The sequence below is a fragment of the Dermacentor variabilis genome, chromosome 5, assembly GCF_050947875.1.
Source record: "Dermacentor variabilis isolate Ectoservices chromosome 5, ASM5094787v1, whole genome shotgun sequence".
Lineage (NCBI taxonomy): Eukaryota > Metazoa > Arthropoda > Arachnida > Ixodida > Ixodidae > Dermacentor > Dermacentor variabilis.
In genome coordinates, this window is record NC_134572.1 from 124,435,745 (window position 1) to 124,456,252 (window position 20,508).

The 20,508-nt window shown below is 51.4% G+C and overlaps 1 protein-coding gene across 1 annotated transcript in view; it reads left to right on the forward strand.

Annotated features, from left to right (window-relative positions):
• The window catches only part of LOC142583133 (poly(rC)-binding protein 3-like), a 248,227-nt gene that overhangs the window by 65,188 nt on the left and 162,531 nt on the right, over positions 1-20,508 (forward strand). Inside the window, exon 2 of the mRNA XM_075693469.1 lies at positions 11,948-12,050. The gene's annotated coding sequence lies outside the window, so the exon portion shown is untranslated. The remainder of the gene's footprint in view (positions 1-11,947; positions 12,051-20,508) is intronic.

Consider the following 20,508-nt stretch of genomic DNA (forward strand, 5'->3'; position numbering starts at 1 on the left):
AGTATTAGGCCCTTTCCTGTGTTTTGTTGATGAAGCGAGCCACATGCTACTGTGGCAAAATGAATAAACCGACAAATTCTTAAAATGAATAGCTGCTTCTACGCGCAGAAAAATTTTCCGTGAGGCTTGTGGATGGTGCCTATGGGTACCGATTTGCTCGACGAATGCGCAATGCCTTCGCGCGGAGCTGTGTAATGTGCACTTCGGATTTTGGGCGATTCCGGTAGAAAGGGGACTTTCTCTTGGGCTCTCTCGCCTCTTACATTGTGCGCAACCTTTTTTACAGCTAAGCTGTATATGGCTAGCCGATTCCTTCGTCCGTCTGTCTCCCGTACGCCGAAAGTTCCTCCGGTGCAACCCCATGCGCATGCGCGAAAAAAAGTGTGAGAGAGGCGCGCGATTGTCTGCGCCCGTAGTGACGTCGTTGCTCTCCGTCTGAGCCGAGCGCGTGCGCAGCAGTTTCTCTCCGGCTCCGAAATGGGTAAGCCTGGCGTCATACGTACTCCTGAGGAGCAGGCAGCTTTCGATCAGCAACACCGCGAACAGAACCGGGAACGAGCTTGTCTACGCCGTGCCGATGCTGCAGCCTGGGCGCAAGAACAGGTTCGTGCAGCCGGGCGCGAGCAGCAACTGAGTACCGATGATCCGGCAGCCTACCAAGCCGTCGTGTAATGAATCGTGGGGATTAACCTAGTCATAAACACCGGGGCCGCACGTTTCAGCTTCGCTGGTAAACCGTCTGCACGAAGTGCTTGGGCGGTGATTCTTTTTTTTTTTTACTTAGTCGTAGAGAACCGTGGAAATCGGTGAACGAAATGGCCACGGTTTCCGTGGGTTGCAATGTCTTAGCTTGTCCGTTAACGTATTAACCTTCGCAAATACTGGATTAGCGGAGACGTGAATTGCAGTATCGAGGCTGGTAGCGACATGCTGTGATGCTGCAGTGCGCTAGACACGTTATTGCATTACGTGGGTGTTCTTGTTAATGAATATGTCGCTTCGGTATTTTTACACCAGCAGCTAACTAGAATATGGTTGGTCACTGCAATTACAACTCTGCGCCGCCATGTGGTGCCACCAACCCTGCCGCTCACCTTTACGTCTCGGATAAGTCGACATTCCGCAATGAGCGATATGTCTACGGACAAGACAAACTCCCTGAAGAAGGCATGTTTCCGGAAGACGGAATTGAATGCCGTATTTTGTGAGCCCTGTCACCGGCCGTTCAAACGCAGAAGTGTTTGGTGCCAGCAATTTCTGCGTTCTAAAGCTGGTTCTCTTTGTCTCTGACTGTGTGTGCGTGTGAGCGTGTATTTCTATAGATGTTCTCTTGTCATCTCCAAAATGCTTACTATTACGTTTTGTCGCAGCGTTGCCGCTGCTGCCAGGTGCGAGCTCGAGGCAAGAGCTAATCCGGGCAGCGCACGTAGAGGTCGTGTTTCTGCCCAGGGCTCTAACGGTATACCTACGCAGTGGTGGCGTTATATATGCGAAAACTAGCCCATGCAGGAAGGGATACTCTTGCGCAACTCACGCTGACGATTGGGCTGTTTTCCCGGTCGAATTTGCACTTACAGACAGTAAGAACGTTGCGTTCATTGTAATTTCTTTTTACGGACTGTAATTAAATTAACTTCGAATGATTTGGTTCGTTGCGCAGGATGATTTCACTGCAGCCCGTCACATTTACAGCACCGATAGTTCATAATGACTTCGCATGCGCTCGAACCAGGTATTCGCCATTCTAACTTCGCACTCTCCGAGATGCAAGCAGTGCAATAAATGTGGCTAGTTGGTTCATCTTGGATTTCATTTAAGAACGCGCTGACTTATAAAAGCGCTGCAGGTAAAAAGAAGGCGGAAACACAAGTTGACAGGACAAAAAGAAAAATCGGCAGAGGCACTTAAGACTGCTCATGTGTGGGAATGCGAAATTATTATGGTCCCTTTGGTGAAATGTTTTCGATTGATGTTTTCGGCATGCAGTAAAGTTTTTTCTACTGATTCTGTGCGTGTGTGTTTGCGTATACGTTGGCCACTGAGGTGTAAATATTCGGATCATTTTGCTACAGAACGATGAATTTCAGCGTCACTTGCTCTTCGGGTTTCGTCCAACAGATGAAATCCGAAAAGCAAGTTACCCACGGGAGGCAGCGCGCTCATATAAACACGCACGACGTGGCGCCTCCTCCCCATTGGCTGCCTCGTCACGTGCCCAATGACGCATGCACTAGACCACACCTTTAGTCAGCCAGATGACCGCGACGTGTAGACCGCATTGACGCACGCATTAGGCATGCCTTTCGTCAGCCATAACCGTGAAGTCGTCGTGGCGTTGGCGAAGCTTCTTTTTCCAAAGCCATTAATTTACTTTGATTATAGAAACCTCCCTAGAAAGTTGATGGCAATCCGAGCATTTTTGAGATGTTTTTACTTTGACATGTTTTACATGTTCTTGCGCCGTCGGCCATTTTTGGTACCATCGCTCGGTCACGCCGCCACCGACGCCTGATTTTCGCGTAATTATCTCTGATGGTAAGCTCGAAATAAAGGCAGGGGAGCGCCGTACAGGGGCTACTGCCAGATTCCTCCGGCCTCATTTCTCGTCAGTGTTTTCTGCCAAACGCCGCACGCTTACTTCCGGGGCCCCGAAGACCGCGGGAAAAAAAAAAAAAAAAGAAAGGGACCGCGTCGTTCCTGTTATGTGTGCGCGCGCGCGTGCGCGTTCTCCCCGTAAATCTGCTGGGCAGCGAGATGGGACTCCCGCGAGCACTGTATACACGAACAGCACCGGGGGGCTTGTTTACCAATTCATGGAGTGGTGCGCCTCCGCCGATGATGTTGCGCGCGACGGTGCAGTTCAGAGCGCGCTGTGGAACGGACTTTCTTCCGGCCATTCGAAGGTGGGGCTGTGGGGGTGAGGTGGGGTGGGGGAGGGGGAGGGACTGACTGCAGTTCGCTCGTGGTCTTCGTTCGCGCATTGCGTATGTGCGTACATCGGCTTGTATAGCCGTATATTGCGGACCCCGTGGTCGGCGTCCGCTTCGGAATCCAGCTTCGCTCGGCTTGGCTCGGCTTACGGGGGCCGTCTCACGGTGCACCGGCCCGTGATGGGACGCGGCAAATCATCGGCCGTTATTGGTGGACACACCGTTTTCCCTTTCCTCCGTTTTCCCTTCTTTCGTGAGCATCCGTCAGACCTCGATTCCCGCGCCGTTGGCTTCTCGAAAGTGTTAGCGTGCTGGAAGGGGGAGGGGGGGGGAGAGGGTGGTAGGCCTTATAAATTTGAAATTTCGTAACACTCGGAAAGAAAACAAAAATAAAAGCAGGAAAAAAAAAGAACTTGGTACTGTGCTCCCTAGGCGTGTTGCTACTTCCGGGGTCGTTGTCGTTGTTATTTTTGTTGAAGAACTAGAAGTTCTTTTCTCATCGGTGTATCCACCTCGGCCATTCGAAGCGCTCCACCCGAATCGCTGCGGTCTGACGGGGAGAACGCAATAACGTCAAGCCGTCCATCCATGGCTCGCGCGAAAAGCGTGCGTTTTCCTTTCCTCTGTTCCTCCTTCTCTCCATCCTCGCGCTGCCTGAGGCGAGTCGCGAAATTACATTTTTTTGCATGTCTTTAAAATCTGTTTTTTTCTTTTTTTTTGCGTGCTTGCCCGTTCATTTCCCGCGCGGATGTTTTGGCTCCGCTAATATGGAGATGCTACAGCGTTCCTCCATTTTAGGAAAGCGAAAGGAAAACCTCTGAGGAGTATGCCTAGCGCTTAACGTCCGCGCTGCCCGGTTTTCTCACGAACGACCTCGGGCGCGCGAGTCCAGCACTGTACAACCCCGTCAGTATCTGTTTATTTCTTGAATTCTTTGACAAATTCTCAACCGCTTGTGATCTTACATCGTTTCTCTATGACGTCCTACAGACCTTGCGTTCTTGTGGCGAGCAACTTGGCTTCTCTGAGAATTTTCTTTAAATGCGTTTTACCGAAAGGGTGCCTTAGGACGCTGTGGAAGAATAAATTAGCGTTAAATTCGTCATCTGCTACAGGTTACTTGTGGACGAGTTTTGTGACTTTGTGTGTTCATTGTTTCATTCTTTCTTTCTGTTTTTGGTCATGTACGATAGTTGTTCGGTGCTTGTACTTATTGGCTCGTTGAATCAAACATCCATTATACGCGTATATATGTTAACTTTTGTTTCCGGTATTCATATGCCACACGTATTTTGTTTTGCTCGCATGCGTGTCGTGTGACGAAATTTCAAGGCCTCGCGAATATTCGGGGCGCACGTGCTGTTTCGCAACTCACAATGAGCACGGGAACGAAGAAAACACCTCACACTTGAAATTTATGCTGTGCTTTCTCCAAAAACGTAAATGGCCACAATGGCGTTTTGATTATGGCGAACCATCAAAGGTTGTGAAATTAAAACGTACAGAAAAGAAAAGGTGAGGCGGTCCTGTGTAACCCGTAGTTTCCCACCGTGTAGAGAGAGAGAGAGAGAGAGAGAGAGAGAGAGAGAGAGAAAGAAAGAAAGAAAGAATGAAAACTGTGAAGTTATCCAACGTCGCGCCCGGTAGGCTACTCCACTGTCCAACGCCTATATTTCTGTACCCTTCAGGGCTTGTCGTACGCAGTGATTCCATTTCCGCATAGAGAGCCGCACATCGGGCAGCTTAGCCTCTTGTGTGAATCTTGTTGTGAATTCGTCCATTCGAAAACGTAAATGAGGTAATGTGATAACCTAAAGTAAACTTCAAGCGGACATGAAGTAAACAAATCCGATGGGAATGATTGCGTGAATTGACAAACACAAACCATGGTTGGCAATGATTGTGCTAATTCAGAAATTGAAAACATAAGCGAGAAGTCGGCAAAACGTAAACACGAATTGAACACGGGCCAAACAAATCTCACGTCAATCACGCTGTCAATTCAGGAATCGGTAACTTAAGGGAAACATCATCTCAAGTAACGTAAACATAAAGAGAACACCGAGGAAGCATAATCGGTAACGTAAAACCCGCCTTTGACCTGTGATTCATCGCTTCAGTTGCTGCTGACCTCTTCAATCCTTATTTCCTTTGACGTACCCCTCGATTCCGATTCTTCTCCCGCCATTCTGCCACGTGTATGAGACGTTTCGGTTTTTTTTTCTACCCGCGCCGCTGTAATATAGCTGTGGTCTAGATTGCCGGCCGCAGTGGTCCCCGAGCGCGTGAAAGCGTAATAAAGAGCGGCCCGCTACAGGCGGTGTGGGTGGCGCGCCGCGCGCGAACAAAAGTTGCCGGCCGTGGGTAAGGTAACCTCGTTAGCCGCCGCCGTAATTGCATTACGAAGCGCCGGGCGCTCGCCTTAGCGCTTTTAGGATACCATGCGCCACCGAATAAAAGAAAGAAAGAAAGAACGCTTACGCACGTTACGTCTTCGTCGGCGCGCGTCTCGAGTGCGTATCGGGCAGACTATCGCGCAAGCGGTGCTCCGCAAATTGACGACGACGCCGGTCGCGTTACGACGGGCTCGAAGCGAAACCGCGCAGCGATCGGCCTAACCTTCAGCGGACGCGTGCGCGTCGTAACCCCGCGCCGCTCCCTGTGCACCTGCGCCGTGGCTAAAAGTCGTCTCGTAAGCCCCGAACGAGCACCCAGGGTCGCGCAATGTAGTACACCGCGGCTGCGAGCGAAGATAACGCTCTGCGTTCGCTACTTGCTTTTTTTTTTTTGTCCCGGCATTCCCCGACCCTTAATTAACCTAGCTCGTCCGACTCGAGAGACAGAGGTCGTTTTGTGTTTACGCCGGCGGCGGCTTCGCCGACTGGTATATTCGCGAGCCCCGTGGCGCGGGCTGAACCGATTCTTTGCCGCGGGGAGGGGGGGGGGAGAAGAGGGGAGAGGGGGGGGGGCACGCGCGACACCGGTGTCTGTCGATGCTGTCACTAAAGTTTGCTTGTGAGAGGGAGAGCGAGTGCGAGGGAGGCAGACTTTTACGGTTCGCCGCAATTCTGAGCATTTATTTCTATATGAAAAATTTTGGCGGGTTCATGAGTGAGGCGCAGCGCGATTGGTACGTTACATCCACTTTAGTAACGTTCGTTTATTTGATTTATGTCAAGGAAATATAATGTGGCGCCAAATGAGTAAAGAGCAGTGTTAACTGGCCTCGTCATCATATTGTTGCGGGGATGTTGGGCGTATAGACAGGCTTTATTTTCAATATATACACAAGCAGAGTCAATGCGGTCAAGATGGCTGACCAGCCACAACACACAGCAGCCAGCGTCTCGCGATCTTCTCCTTCCTTTCTCTTCTTTTATCCTTCCGTAACAATATATATGCGTATTTGACATTCGCATCGCACAACATTAAGTTATTTGTGCCTTAAGAAGGAAATTGGTGACAGCGGCGACGACATGCCCAGTTCTTTCTCTTTTTTTTTTTTTTTGCCTCCTTAAAGCAAGCTGAATCCGCAACTGAGGTCGCTATTGGCGTCTCCCTATGCGCCATTAGTACAGATTACGTAATAGCCGGATTCACGCGGCGGGTCGGACCGCTAATTTAGAGCGTTGACGCGCGCAACGTGGCTGAGCTGTATAACGAATTTCCATCTCCCTGTATAACGAATTGCTCCGCCGTAGCAGTTCGTCTACGGCGTTATTGGGTGTAGCTCAATTAGGCGGCACTGAGCGTCGTCGTGTTCGTCCGCTCACTGAACCGTAGTTGCGTTTTGTTACCTCTGAAATCAGACTTATGGAGGAGGACGGTAGAAAGAAACAAATGACGCACCCGGTTCGTGTGTCATTCCCCGCCTTTTCTGTCGTCCTTGTCGGAACCAACTTGTGTACGACTATACATTGTTTACGATCCGTGGCTTTTGGTCCATCGAAAACGAATTCTTACGTTGATGCAGTGCTCGATCGGAACATTAAAGTTGCCTGTAACTTTGATGTGCATGCCAGACTCGCTGCTGCCTTTTTGACGCTGTAGGTAGCGTTCCCTCTATACTGTGACTTGGCTGACTGGCTCCGGTTTTGTTCTCGAAATGCTGAAGAAAGAAAGAAAGAAAGAAAGAAAGAAAGAAAGAAAGAAAGAAAGAAAGAAAGAAAGAAAGAAAGAAAGAAAGAAAGAAAGAAAGAAGTGTCTGCGCCCAGTTGTAGGCGCAGTAGTATGGTCGATGAGTTTAGCACTCACCGAATCACTTTCCTTTGCACTGGTCACTCCATTACGTTATAATTGGCGTTGCCGTTCCTATAAGCGCGTTATGTGGTGAGCGGTTGAAGCGGAGAATTTAATAAGGCGCCGCCAGATCCGGTGGCTCAGATTGACGGCGGCATACGGTGGAACGGTTTCTCCTCGATTCGGACGTGCGGTTCTTCGACCCGGGTATTATACCAAAGTTTTCTGATGTCATTTGTAGCGGCGACGCACAATTCTGATTACTTTCCGACCGATAGCCTGTATGTGTAGACGTATTATAAGGCTACCTTTTATTTCGTCTGTAAATCGCGAAGCCGGTGCCTCCCGCCTATACAACGCCGTACGCACGCAACCACACACAGACACACATTGAGGTGCGCAATGAAGCGGAACTATCCGATTGGAATTGTCGTTCCCTGGGAAGGCGGGCTGAAAAAAAAAATAGAGAATGGGAGGGGGCGGGGGGAAGAAGATGGGGGAACGAACGATGTTGCAGTCAATGACGAAGATGGTGGAAAACGACTGACATGTACAAAACAAATTTTTATTACGCCAAGTTACGGTTCGTTTCCTTCCTTTAATCCGCGCCCATTTATTAAATCCTTTTTTAGAACGATTTAATAGAAGTTTCTCTTGAGAGAGCCGAGTTCCCAGCACGATATGGTTGGGAAGAGGGCGCACTCTCGCAGTTTTTCCTCCTCCCATGATAGTGTACATTTTGTTTAGCGATCTGTCTTGTGCGTTATTTTTTTCTTCTTTCTTTTGAAACTCCCTCTGTTCGGCGCCAGGTTCTTTTCAATGGAAGGTGCACTTCATTTGAGAGCTCTAACTGTTTATTTCTTTGTCATTTCCTTTTTGCTTCGCTACGTGGCAAAAGTTTCTTTGCAAACACCGTTTCTTTCTTCTTTCTTTTTTTCTCGCTACCATTGTGGTCCGGCCACAAAAGGACGGGAGCCCAGGGATGCGCTCGCTCGCTCGCGAGATATAATAATCGACAAAACACACGTATACACGGCGAACAAACACGCAACACATACAAAAACGCGAGCGGGAAGGGACACGGCGTGCAAGAAGCGGAGAGAAAAACGCAGTGGGTCATCAAATCACCAAGGTAATCACGAAACCGATCGGAAATGCGACGCACGCAGATATGAGAGGTATAATCGGAAAATTCCTTTTTGTCTCCGACGGAAGAAAATATGTACCGCGCGCCCTCGCCTTGTGCGCGACGCGGTGAAAGTTTCTCCGGGTCGGTGGTGCCCCTTTCCCCCCCCCCTTTCTTCCAACCCCCTGCCTCGTCCCCTTTCCCACTATCACCCTTCTGCCTCCCTACGTCTTCCTCTCTTCCTGTGTGTCTCCTTTCTCTTACGCTCTCTCTTTTCTATGCGTACTTTGGTTTTTCTGGATCTTTCTTTCTTTCTTCCCGCGTTTTTTTTTTTTTTTCCTCGTCCTGTCTTCCCACCCCTCGTGCTTTTGTGGCTGGTACATGTTCGCATAGTTCGAGGCACTCGCCAAGGAATTCTGAAACAGTTCCAGCGGAAAAGATGGAATGAAAGAATTGTATCAGCTCTTTTCGCCGCCTGCTTTTAATCACGACCGCCCCGCCGGCCCTTGTGTTTGCTTTGGGAAAGAGCGATACGGCAGCCGTCGCGAACTTTCGCCTTCCTTCGACCCCCCTTCTGTATGGCATCGCCGTCGTCGTCTTATTCTTATTCTCGTGCTCAGACGTGGTGCCGCCACTTTCCTCGCGCGCGCGCGCGCCTGATTTTCAGCTCCCGCGCATTTTGATTACCATGTCGTGCAGTCACCGTCTTTTGGAAGCGCCGCGCGGAGGTATTATATATGTAAAATCGTAGCGGCGCGTTTTGTGCTTGCAGCTTTCTGGGTCCGCTCGGTAAATAGCGAAACGGGGAAAAAGACGACGTCAAAAGGAGGAGGAGGAGGGCACATATATTTAAGCACGCACGCATCTGAGCGCTTGAAGAAAAAAAATGTTTTTGTTTTTATTCGGATTAGCCGAGTGGTTCTTGCGTCTTTAGGTGGGAACGAGTCGAGCGTGCCCCGCGCTGTCGTTGATTTGCTGTTAGGCGTCCGCCAAATTAATGCAGAAGGAACAAGGTAAAACCTGCGTATACTCTATATGCGTTCACGTCGTCAAATGGTTCTCTCCGTATGTACAGGCCAGTTTCACGCTCTACACAGTATTGACTGCGCGGCGATGGTCATTAGTCTCCCTCCTTGGAGGTGTATAGAAACCATGTAAAGAGGGGGAGTGATCTGTCATGCTGCTCCAAGTGTCGAGAATGAAATAAATAAATAATGAAGCGGGGTACAAATGCACATACTGTGTGGTGTCCTCGTCTAGCACAACTAAAGGACAGCCTCATCCCCGGCTTCGAAGGGAATTTTGACCCCTACTAAAAAAAAAAAATACTTAGTGGCTGTAGAAGTATATAGCTGCACACCTGCAAAAACATAAGTAGCAGTAAACTGTAACCGTGTCATTGTGCGATGCTCGGTCAGTCGCCTTTCACAAGATGGTGTCCGCGAACTGTATCGAGCAAGGAACACGGTATGGAGCGCGTGTCGCTTAGTTGAGGTGGTTTAGCTGGTCTGCTTGAGGCCTTGAAAGTGAATAGCACTTATACGTTGCGCGCGGCTCTGTACGTCCGAAGTCATTACGTAACGTGGCGAGCGCGGTGCGACGTAGACTTTAATTGAAACGCGATATTGGGGTCGTTCCGGGTGTTTATTAAATTAGCTCGCAGTCGACGCTGCAACGAATTAATCTCTCCGTCTCTTCCCATTATTGCCTTCGAGAGACCGAACGCGGGCCATGTCTCAGCACGTTGAGTCCGCGCTGCCTTGACAATGATAAACAAACAAACAAGCAAAGAAGAAATGCGTTTCGCTCAACTAATAACTCATTAGTCGCCACAGATTACTTTCCCAGCTCCTGTGGAAGGCGGGTTGATGGGGACAACACGCCCCCCCCCCCCCACCCCTTCCCCTCCCGCAGCCGGCGCCTGCTTAGGACAGCAGGCGCGCGTTCGCGTGCCTTGGAAGCCGGGCAATCGGGAATTCCTGAAGCCGTGATTGCGCACCCGAAAAGCGGGCTGGCCTGCAGGGCAAGGAGGCGGGGTGCGGCTTTGAGAGAAAGGGACGCGAGACGCTTCGGTTGGCGGGGAAGGGGGAGGCGTTAGCGAGCGACAGACCCGCCGAGAATTACGGCGGCAAGGGGTTGTTTCAGCGGCGAGGAACCGCGGAATCGGCTTGATGCCACCGCAAGCCCGCCGATGCCCGCACTTCCGCGGCCCCCCTCTCCGCACTCACCCCATGGCCACACTCTGTGCGGGCATTCTTAATGCCCGCTGCCGTCCGTGGAAACGATTACGAGCCGGCGAGGTCTATTAAGGCGGGCTTCACGAGTTTCTCAATATTTTCGCCCTCGTGCCAGCGACGGTAACATCCTACGGTGGCCTCCCCTCCCTCTCGTGCGGCGCACAGTAATCGCCAGCGCCGGTGCCGACGTCGCGATCTGAATGTGGTCTGCTTCGTCTTGCCTATGCCGTATTGCCCCGTCCTGTCTTGCTCTCTCTCCTCACATCATGCGCTGAACGCGGCAGTAGCTTTTGCTTGTTGGTTGTTTCCTCGTGATCGGCAATTTGTCATTCATCCTTGTGAGAAAAAAAAAGGAAGGAAAAGACAAAAAGAAAATTATACGGATCACACGCACTGTGGGAATCGATGTAAGCGAAGCTTTTTCTGCGCGGTTTGCTTTGATTCACGATAGTTAGCGGTCATGCTGACGTTGGATGTTTAATTTGTTTCAACATTTTGTCCAATGCGAGAATGGTGAGTTGATGTTCGACGTTACCTCGCGTGCGCCACTGCTGTTTGTACGCGTGGTACACAGAACAAGCAGGAAGACGTGTTTGCTTGATGCATTGTTGTGCGCCATTCTTGATGATGTCTGAGAGGCTTGAGCGTTGTCATTGCCTCACATGCCACATCGCATCGCGGCAGAAGTCTTAAACATTGATTAAATTACGGGGCTGTACATGCCAAAACCACAATCGGATTGCGAGGCGCGCCGTATCTATAGCGGCGCAGTCCGGATTAATTTTCGCGCCCTATAGTGTTCTTTAATGTTCACCTAAATCTAGCTGCACGAGCGTTTTTATATTTCGTTCCCGTCGAAATGCGGCTGTCCCGGTGGGGATCGAACCCGTGACCTCGAGCACTGCCATAGCCACAGAGCTCCTGCGGCGGGCACAGAAGTGTTGATTTCGCGTGCGACCGCTTCCGTATGTAGTGTCGCCTATAGATCCTATGTTGCTTTAATGCGGCTTTGCTTCTGCGCGCGCTGCGTCACATGTCCCCTTGACAAATTTGCATGGTGTTTATTTTTCACATTAAAATGCCTCCTTTAAAAAAATAATAAAGAAGACAGCCTTCGGGAGAAAGTTGTAGCTCAGAAAGGCAGTGAATACCGAATATTTCATGAGCACTGCGGGATCGGTGCCTGTCACCGTTGGCACGTTCCAGAGCGCGCGCGGTATTTTCGCGCTAATGTCCACTTGCGCGGCGCTGATCGCGCTTGACGTTTGTATGGAGCGTGGCAATAACGCGTGTGCTTTCGACATTTCGTGCCTCTTCTCTTGTCAGTTGTGACGCGCTGTCTTGACAGCTATAGCGCGGGCGCGCGTGTGGCAACGTCGACTGACCCGTTGTTTGCCTCCCCTCTTGCGTCGCAGGTGCGAGCCCCCAAGAGCCAGACTCGCAGCGCCGCCGTTCCCCCAGGACGCTGTGGGCTTCGCGAGCAAGCCCACTCGACCCTTCCAGGGCAGTGTTCTCCGAGTGAGTGCGCATCTGCGTGTTTTCATTCCCGCTATACCGCCCACCGTATACGTTGTTGCGTTTGCGTAAAGCCGACGAGATCGGGCTTGAGTCGGCTTATCTCTCCGTAAAGGGGCCGGTCGGGTTCGTACCTGTGTGAACGGCACGAGCTCAGACGAGCGCCGAGACAAGTTCGATCACCCTGTCTCTGCTCTCAAGCGGAGAATAGGCTCGCCCTACTTGCTCGTCCAGGTGCGTGTAATAGCCGCTGGGTCAACTCGACTTCTGAGTCGACCCGCTCTCGTCGAGTTGATGGAAACGAAGCTGTAGTACTACTGCCCACGGCATCCCACGTTCACTTAGTGCCATAGCCGCTCTTACGCGCTCCTTCGCATAGGTTTGGTTTTATGCACGCGTATTTCGCAGCCGTAACTGGATTCGTGCTCTTTTTAATTCATTGATTAATAATAATTTTTTTCCTCAACAAAGCAGCTGCTGGCGTTGAGAGGAGGCGTATTCCTTGTGGTTTGTTGATTGCCGTATTTTTATGTCTTCTTTTTTTAACTTAATTTTGAAAGGCGTTGCGCGTGCCTCCTTTTCTACGCTTCCTTTGCTAGTTAGTTGGCTTACTCTCACCTTTCGAGACACTCGACAGTTAGTTAGTATTACTAGCGATGAGAAATATGTTTTTGTGTGAATGAACAGTGCTATTGGCTGAACGAAGTGGTGTATATTTGCTAGAATGCGCGAGACCCATCGGAGTGTGGGAAAGTCGACGAGCTTGGAAGGGGTGAATGCGGACTGTGCTTGCCTATGCGCCAGAACCTTGCCGTTGTCACGTAAATTTGGCTTTTATTTTGATCGACGCTGGCAGTGGCGTCACTTCCAAATTGCGCAGCGCGGAGGTCACGTCGTAAACCAGGCGCAACAGATGCCGCCACGTTGAAGGGCAACTTGATTCTTGACACTGTCGTGCCGATCAGTCAAAAAGACCACCGAGACGCAACTCAATCTATTTGCGCTGGAGAAAGCGCAGCACAACGCAACAAGGGGCGGCCGTAGCCGCTCCATCACGCGAAGCTTCGGAAAATGATCAGGACCCGATACGCGTCGTGTGTATATATATATATATATATATATATATATATATATATATATATATATATATATATATGGGCACTGCTTTTGATACCTGCTTCTTATTCGTAAAGAAGTCTTACAAGACTTGCTACTCCACTTCCTCTCAAAGCTGCGGCGATGAGGCATCGGTTCGAGGGCTCGATGTAGAAAGAGGCATTTTAACTTTTCTGGTTGACAGTAAAACTTGAGCCTGTGTAACGTAACGATGCCTTTCGTGCAAATCTAGTCCCTTCTTTGTCTTCCATCCGCTCACGACCGGCCGATCCGCGTGTTAAGGTATTGGCGGAGCACCACTCGGGTCTGAGACGATCCGGGAGAAGTAAAATATTTGTAATAGAATCGCAGCACTCTCATCTCATTGGTGTGCTTTGCTTGTCAGTTTGCGTTGGCGCGCACAGACGAGTTGTCTCGCATCGACGTTCACCTACAGTGGAAGACATAGCGCGTAGCCCGATTTCAACTTCCGGCTCGCAAAATACGCCAGCTAACGCAGTACGTTGGTCTATCCGTCTATATAGGATAGTCAGAGTGCTTAATATCGCACGAGTGGAGAGTGCGTATGCGTGCCAGAGAGGTGGGGCGGAATATAGACTCGCACAAAATGCAGCTGGTTGGGAACTACTCTGAAAACCGCAGGCCTCTATCAGAATGCTCAGTATGTACTGTGGGAAGTGTTGTTACTTCACACGTGAAGTAATGCAGTCCTAGCAAAGTGGTAGCGGCATCACCGAGAAGAGGCAGAAGACCAACAAAAGTGTGGCCCGAAACAAAGCCATACGCTCGATGGGAAACAACAACAGCTATGCTCGCTTCCATACTTAGCACTCAACGCTGTGGAAGCTACGCAAGTCCGGTCAAGAAAAGTTATCATTCCGCGCGTTCAGTCCATGCTTCGCTGCGCGCCAACAGCGTTCGCTCGTGCGAGCATGCGCGTGAGGCTCGTCGCGACGGATTGGAAATAAAAAAACCAGCAAAGAACAACAAAAATAAAAAAAGATCTAATACAACGCATTAGCCGCCGCATACTACAGTGTGTTTGTTTCTAATGATTAAAACTTGTTTCATTCAACACTGAGCTTATATATATTTAAATAAAACACACGTACATCTGCGTGCAATTGCGGCCATAGCGGCGCATAATTAGCGACGTAAGCACACGGCGATTTTGTGTTTTCACCCTCCTCCTTCGCAGCGCGGCCGCTGTTGCGTCGGTAGTTGAATCGTCGACTTCATCTTCTACAGGAGAACATACTATAGCCGCTCACTTAAGCCAACGAGTCGAGGCTCTCAGTGTGCCGCGTCGTTTTGAGTGTGCACACGCGTTGTGTATTTCTCGCGCTGCGTCGTTTGCGGATGGCGGTTCCCTCGGTATTGTTCTTCCATCGGGCGAGTCATCTACAGGTGAGTACCTGTGCGTAGCCCACAGCCGGGGCGGGGCCCCAAGCGTCCTGATTAAGATAGGAGCGTAGCGGCGCCTACGCCAGACGTGGGGAGAATCACTTCGCCCAGCCGCAGCAGCGGCGGCAGATGGCCCGATTCCAACGAGACCCCCGAGATCCGACGCGCCGCGTCTCTCCCGCTTTCCGTATACGACTTATCCCGCGCTTGCTTGCTTATTATTTTTTTTCGTCCTTCCCTCCGAAAGTTGTGCATGCAGCATTCAAGAGCGAGGTGCTCTCCGGAATTGCGCCGGCGCCACATGTATATATAGTACGCTCTCCGAGGAACTGTACGGAAGGAGAAGGAGTCGGGGCGTACGGGCCCGCGGCGCCATCTGAGCGGCGCGGAACCTAAGCGATGGACGCCGCCACGGCTGCGCACCACCCACCTAGTGGTTCACGTTGTTGCGTGCGAGGCGAACTTTGCCTGCTTGCTTGCTTGCTTCGCGGAGAAAGGACCTTCGCGAGCTGGAAGCGCGCGCGGTTTGGAGAAGTCTCCGCTTTTTGGCGCTCCGAACGAGCGCGGCGGCGTGCATTATGCATGGGCGAGACCGTTCTTTTTGACCGCGTCCTCTCGTCCGTCGGCGGCAAGCGGGGAAGAGAGGCGATTCCTCCCACAAAGTGGATGCGGATCGCGGTTGAGCGAAACTGCGTTGCGGCAGCGCCCTTTCTTCTTGTTCAGCCTCTTCCTCATTTTCTTTCATTTTCTTCCCCTTCGCGTAATAGACGTTAGTAATGATAGCCGGCGAACAACGCTCGAGAAGTGTGTGTTTCCCGCAGGTGCGTGCGGGTTTAGGGAGTTCCGCGGCTTAATCTAAATTGTTATTCGGTTGCAGAATTGCACGCTGCCCTTAGATGGCATCATTAACCATCCTCTTCGTTAGACGTTACCCGTTAATCCTCTCCTTCGGGTGTTGCCTCGGTTGGTTGCGAACTATACCGTATGTAACGGATTGTTAGGTTCACTTTTTACTCAGCCAACCATTTAGCCTCTCGGTTGTCGGCATCTCTCGTGTCCGCGTCCGTTATTAAAAATGTGGGCCGATCCCGGCGGCATGCGGGGCCAGGAGCAGCCCCTCCGCACCCCCCCCCCCCCCCCCGGAGCAGGGGCTTTAAGCACTTAACAAAGTGAAACGAACAGTGCATACATCCTTTGGAATGACGCGTACAACATACAGAACGGCATACGTTTCAGTAAAGAGCAAGCACAAAACAAGCATCCGAACCACATAATTAATGATAGCGAGCTCCTCATAACAATGCGAATCACGTAGCGCTCTTCCCCGAATACGTTTCCTGCTAAAGATTACAGTTGCGCAAGCTACCGCGGCGACGGCAGCTTGCGATTGCTGGGAGTGACGTCCCTATCCATTCTTATATAAATTTACCAGCCTAACAACTGATTTCAATGTTGTTACAGCACCGCTATGGGCGGCGGCGTGCCGTGAAAATTACCATTACTCCCATTACTCTAAGTTAACATTGCTACAATGGGCCTGAAGCTATAAAGCATCGCATACCCCCCTCAGCAGTGTTTGTGGCGGTTTTCAACAGCTGCGCAGGACGTGCACTTTCGCAGGGCCGGGATGGCCGGTTCGTTCTTTTATATTTTCTTGAGAATTAGCTAAAGGATGGCATGCGCCTTAGAATAGAGCACGAAACGGAAACTGCAATCGGTAGTTTCGAAATCCCATCCACCAATCTCGAATAAGACCTCCGAATCGCGAAAGCCGTTGTTTTCTGTACTGCAGGGGCCGCAAGCTATCTACTGCGAGCGCCGGAAGTTTTTTCATGATTGGAGGCCTCTTGCGACCTCCGAATTTATAATTTTGATTGTCCCGAGTGAGGCAAAATTGCTGTCTCTCTCTGTTGCCATGAACATCTCGCGTGTGACCAGTCAAGAGTATTGCATTTTTTTTCCCTTTTTCATCGAGCGGCGCGTTATAATCCAGGGCGTTGCATTTTCCATTTCTGGCTACAGAAAAGCGGGCGGACGTATGTATGTATGTATGTATGCGGTATGTTGTTTTTACGTGCCCCATGTTTATTCACTTTTCCTTCTTTTTTTTATCATTGCATTGTCTCTTTGTGGACTCTTCACAAGATTGAGGGCGGGAGACGCGCATCGCATCAGGTTTCGCTTTCGTTGTCGTTCGGACGCGACATTCGTCCAAACACGCGCGCGTTGCGGGAAAGTAAGTAAACAGGGAAAAAAATAAAGAAACAATAAAAAGCAAGAAAGAAAACGACAGTTGCGCGCTTTAGTGAAGAACTGTAAATACACTAAGAGCAGTGCGTGCATAATTGACGGTGCGTTTCGAGAACATGGCCCGGCGATTTTTGTTTGCTTGCTTTCTTTCTTTCCCCCTCCTCAATGCAGCGGTGCCAGCGTGCGCCAACGTGCGCGAGCTCAGGCGGGCGCTGTTGTAATACGCGAGGAGTGGGAGCGCGCGCCGGTATTCTTTGAAACGCGTACTGTTTAGAATGGGGAGGGACCGTTTTCTCTTTGCCGTCGCCTCGCGAGCTTTAATTCGGCGCGCACTCGCGTTGCGTTTTTCATGCGCGCGCGTTCCGCCTGTTTGCGCGACGCTTCGCCGGCGCGAGCCGCAGTTTGCCGGCGGCTCCTGCGCTTGCTGCTGCTGCTGCCGCCGCCTCAGCGTTAACTACTCAACTCGTGCGCGCAGTGTCGCATTTCAAACGACCTCCGGGGATCCCGGCGACGGCACGCGCGCGGGCTGCGAACTCCTGCGTGCGTCTCTCCTCCTCCTCCTCTCTCTCTGCCCGTTGTGCCTCTCGCGCGCAAATGCTCGAGTGTGTGTGTCGCGAAGGAGGAGGAGGAGGAGCGCACGCGAGCACGCCGAGCTCGCGGCTGCTGCGCGAGCTCAAAATTAGATTTAGTTCAGTGGGGCTTGTTCCCAAGCCGCGCGTACTTTTTTTCGGGGCCGCAGGCTTTTTCCGCGCCGGGGAATCAGCCTGGCGCATAAATCCGGAACGAGCTTGCTCGCGAGGGAAAGGAAGGAAGGGAAAAGGTTTCTCCGCGACTCGCGGTGGCGCGCGCCTAAGTCGGAGAGTAATAATTCTCGCGGGCCCCGCCGCGTACAACAGGTCGCCGTGTTTCTTCGCGTCTCGCTCGCGCTCCGCGTCGTCGTTGATGTTCTGCGAAGAGCGCAGGCAGGCCGCTTGGGATGCGCGCGTGTCGTCTCTCTCTGTCTCTCTTTTGCCGCGTGAAGCTGGGGAGAACGAGGGGGGGGGGGGCGCACGGGCGAAGCCCCCGTCCATTACTAGGGCACTTGAAGCGCTACCACCTCTCCCGTCGTGCCGTTCGTTTCGACGCAGTCCCTACGCGCGCGCCCTGCGAGCACGTATATGACCGGCGACGCTGTTCGTGCGACCTGGCCTGCTGCTAATGCAGGCGTTCCTGTGTACGCGGGTGCACCGGGATGGTACTCATTCGTCGGCGAGCGAGCAAACAGTCGCGTGATTAAGCGAAACGCGCGGTCCTCGCTCGAGCCTTCTTAATGGGGTGGCGGGGGGGGGGGGGGGGAGGGTGTTGCCTGAAGCGACGTGGCTTTGCCTGAAGGACGCGCACAGTAACGTTGTTACCCGCGCGCAGCTCAGTACGAGAAGCACCAGGCGACGCCAAGCTTCCGAGTTTCGCTGCTCCAGCGGACGTCGATTTCAGCGGGACGCCGGTACAAAAGCGGCGGCCGTTGCAGTAGTCTGGGAGTGTTGTGGCGGAGTTTCATTCCAGAGCGCTTGCCACATGTACACAGCCACCCTCACACTTAACGGTAATGCTACTTAAGAAGTCCAAACTATGTTTCTTCTTGCCAACGCAACTATAGTGTTCGCGTGACCGTGCCTTCGAAGCACTACTTTAATTCATCTGTTCGGTGAAAACAGCAATGTTTCCACTCTAAGATGGGCGTTTCTGCTGTCTTATTTACGTTATCGCACGTGGTTTCAGCTGTTGAACGCATTTGCCGGTAATCAGTAGTTGCACCAGAAACCCTTGTTTCTCGCGTTTTTATCGCAATAGCAATTACATGGACACTCTAGGGGAGTTTTCGCCGTCGCCGTATATATTTATGTATACGTATGCTATATGTTTGTCTACGTTGTGCATCCAAAGTAGATGCTCTACTATTCAGCTGGAAAAGTTTCTCAGACCACGTTTTATGTTCTCGGGACTAAACGATTCCTCAGACTATGAAAAAAAATTGCAGCGCGCAAACAGAAGTCATGGAATATTTTATTTACAGCGCATCCATGTTATTTTTTTGTCACCTTAAGTCCTCTCGGACTAATAAAAGGCGCGAAACAGTATTAGTGCTCGCAATCTGAAAGCCATTTACTTTCACAGATAGCGCGTTGACGCCTGTGCGATGTGATTACGGCCTTACACGGCACACGAGAGCTGTTGAGGGACCCAGATATTTTGGCGCACCCGCTGTATAGTTAGAACGCCGTCCGATTAGTTATTCCGCGCTGCGCCAAAGTTTGCTATCGCTGTCAGTGCTCATGCTAAACTGCCAGTTTTAACGCGAAAGCGTTAAGGAGCTCGTGTCTCAGAAAAGCCGGTGTCGTCGGCGTCGGCGGCGTTGACGGTGAGCGAAAAATGGCGGAAGGCAATTCATAAATAAAAACAACTTGCAAGATGGGCTAGGTGGGAATCGAACCAGGGTCACCAGAGTGTAAGACGGAGACACTACCACCTAGCCATGAGTTCGGCGGTTCAGAGCGGGACAAAAGCGCCTCTAGTGAATGCGGTGTTGCCTTAGAAACGTGCCGTATAAAGTTGTACTGTGGTGTATATCGGTAGTTATGAGCATGTAAATTACAGAAGTCGCAGTTAAACGCATAGCGAAGTACGTTTCCGCTACATTTCTTCTGCGCTTGGCGCACACGCAGAGCCATCTTGCGGCAAACACAGACGACCCCCTCCTCGCAATGTACGCCGTTGCCCCGACAGGAGGCGCGCCACTCGCCCGCTTCTCCCCTTCGTCTCGTTTGAGCGCATTGCGGCCGTGCGGGGACCGGTGCGAGACGAAATACCCAATATTCTCCAATACCCTTGCGTTTAGTAAGTTTTCTCGCTGTCTCCCCTTCCAACTTCCAACGTGCGTCACTCGAACCCTCGTGTTTAGGCGACGCGGCTCCTCTTTCCGCTCACAGCGCGATTCCTAGGTGCAGCGTCCGATGCGGGACGCCTCTGACGTGATAGCTGCGCCGTAGCGCGTCTGGTAGGAAAGCGTCCCCCGCGATGTGTGCCGTGCGGCTGGCGCGGAGTCATGCGTCTGCGTGGTGCTCCCAAGCGAGATAGAGTACTATCCCATCGAGGCGTCAGCCCCATGATCGCGTCCACCTTTATGGCGCGTCGCGGCCCGGCTGTCCATGCCGATCACGACGTTTGGCTCGCGTAGATCGTTTCTCCCTCCGAGACACCGATTTCTTTGGTTCGTTCCACTTGCTCAGGCGCACGTTTCGTCTTTGTGTCACTCAAGAGCATGCCGAGCAAATGAGTCGGCGGTGCGAACGGGGCGCGATAACGCTGTCGCATTCCACTCTTGAAGGCAAGCTTAAGCGTCCTCCAAGTTTTTTTTTTCTTTCCGCTTCAGCGCTGCCACACAAATCGTAATGGCTTGTTGTTCGTTATGCGCCGTGCGCCATGTTCACCACTTTAGCTCGTATCTCCGATCGGCGAAGTGGGCTAAAATGCTGTGAGAGCTAGGATCACCGATTAAACTTGAAAAAATTTGCCCCCCCCCCCCCCCGCTAAACGATGCACGTGCTAGTTGTTCCTGTTTTCCCTGAGGCGTTTTTTTTCTTCTTTTATTACGATAGCTGTGGCAGTTATTCGTAACCATTTCCACGCCTGCAAGACTGTTTTGATCGCCAAC